Source organism: Miscanthus floridulus, chromosome 10 (assembly GCF_019320115.1).
Source record: "Miscanthus floridulus cultivar M001 chromosome 10, ASM1932011v1, whole genome shotgun sequence".
Lineage (NCBI taxonomy): Eukaryota > Viridiplantae > Streptophyta > Magnoliopsida > Poales > Poaceae > Miscanthus > Miscanthus floridulus.
Genome location: NC_089589.1, coordinates 135,781,575 through 135,783,603, shown reverse-complemented (window position 1 = coordinate 135,783,603; position 2,029 = coordinate 135,781,575). Strand labels below are relative to the sequence as shown.

General features: G+C 49.3%; 1 pseudogene; it reads right to left on the bottom strand.

Moving 5' to 3' along the window:
- Window positions 1–310: 310 nt before the first annotated feature.
- LOC136485988 (transcriptional activator ptaB-like) lies at window positions 311–1,581 on the bottom strand (annotated as a pseudogene).
- Window positions 1,582–2,029: the final 448 nt, after the last annotated feature.

Sequence of the window (2,029 nt, the reverse complement as noted above, 5' to 3'; positions counted from 1 at the left end):
GAGTGCAACACTCGGGGAAGATTTTTGAATTTTTTTAAATAATCTTTGCCGAGTGCCACAGCTCAGGCACTCGGCAAAGAAATTTGTTTTTTTTTAAAAACCCTCTTTGCCGAGTGCCGCAGCTCAGGCACTCGGGGAAGCCACCTCTAAAAATTCTTTTTTTTTGTTTTTTCCTTTTCCATGTAAACAACAAAGCATATATATATCACAAACCACAAATCAATAACAATATATCACAAACCACATTTATATATCACAAACGACCAAATTTGTCCGAAATCCACAATATATTACAAACCACACGTTCAAAAGTACACACTATTCTAAGTTCACAAGTTCAATACATAAAAACGACTCCGCAGGCAGCTCACGGCGACTGTGAGGGTTGGGACGCCCCAGGGTGCGATCCCGACGAGTGTCCAGGTGGGGATGGCCCGACGTGCGATGCCAGTGACCCTCCGACATGGTTCGACGCCGCCCCCGATTGATGCTGCAAAAAAGAGAAGAGATTGCACGTGAGTGACAAGATAAAAATGTAAGGAGTTTAAAGAAAAGTTGAAAATTTCGGCAGCACCTCCCCTGCACGGGGAGGTTTCCAAAACCTGCAAGAAAAACGTCGGCACGAAGGCTGACAACCACATTTCCGGCACGAAGGCCGACACATCAACAAATCCGGCACGAAGGCCATCACTAGGTTTGACACTAAGCATGAGCAAAGAAAGTAAAACATCCGTACTCATACTCACTGGAGTAGACTCTCGACGATGTGGTGGTGGTGGTGGTGCAAGAAGTTGTGCTGGGATCTCCCAACCTTGTTGCTGCCTAAGTTGTTGCACGAACTTGAGCAAATCTTCTTGCTAGGCCTCCAAAGCTTGTATCCTCTGACGCTCGGCCTCCCGCTCGGCCCGCTCAGCCTCCCGCTCAGCCAGCTGGGCCTCCTGCTGGGCCCAAAGTTGCTGCACCTCGGCCTGCAACATTTGACCCCAATGTTTCAATAATGCAGAGCTAAGGAACGTAAAAGTCAAAGAACGATGAATGAAACTGGAATACTTACCTGGAGTACCGCCACCGCTGTCGGCCGTTGGCTTATGGGCACGCTAGAGCTCATGCTCGCTGCTCGTAGGCGGTTGAGAGGAGGAGTAGAGCTCGTGTCGAGGATGCCGTCGCTAATGTAGAACCGCCCATGCTTCTTGCCTTGCCCAATCCTCATCACTCGCTCAGGATCAAGGCGCTCCTCGGTCTTCGGATCGTAGTTCGGCCTGTGGACTAACCTTAACGCCTCCGTGTACGAACTAAGGCAGGTGTGAACGCTGGAGTTGGTGTACGCCTCTAGGCCCGCATCCGGGTTGTACTCGATGTTGGACTTTGCCGGGCCCATGTGGGCCAGAGCATACGCCGTGAGTTGGCCAATTGGCTGGCCACCGTGCGCCACCTCCTGCGAGAAAGACAACAACATGTGGTTAGGAATCATGCAGAATTGAGCGTGGCTAGATTAGACAAATGGTGGAGACTTACATATGCCTTTTTGTATTTGCTGAGGCTGGCGCTGCCCTGATGGTGAGGTACACCTGGCATCATCATACGGTGCTCGCTTTTCTCTTGGTGCGCCTTCTGCCAGTCCACGTCCAACCATTTGTCCACTATAGCAGCCCAGCAATCGGGAAAGGTGGCGCACCAGCTCGGAATCACCTACAAGCCATCAGAAGATCAAATTAGGCATAGTTAATCTGAAAAGAGATTAATAGGAGATGTTTTCTATTTACCTTTAGGTACTGCTCCCTTGTCAGAATCTCTATCTCTCTTCTTGCCTGAGTTCTGTTGATTCTTCTATTACGGTAGGTGGCGTTGTAGTCAATGTGCGCTTGGAGGCGGGACTCGTGATACAAGTCCGAGACACGCCTTTTATAGGAAGCGTAAGCCACCTGATACGCCCTTTCCTCCCATCCCGGTTGGCATCTGAAGAAGTCCTGCATAAAGTCACGAGGTATCCATTATTTTATTTCAAGAATGTCAAATGAATGAAATGAAT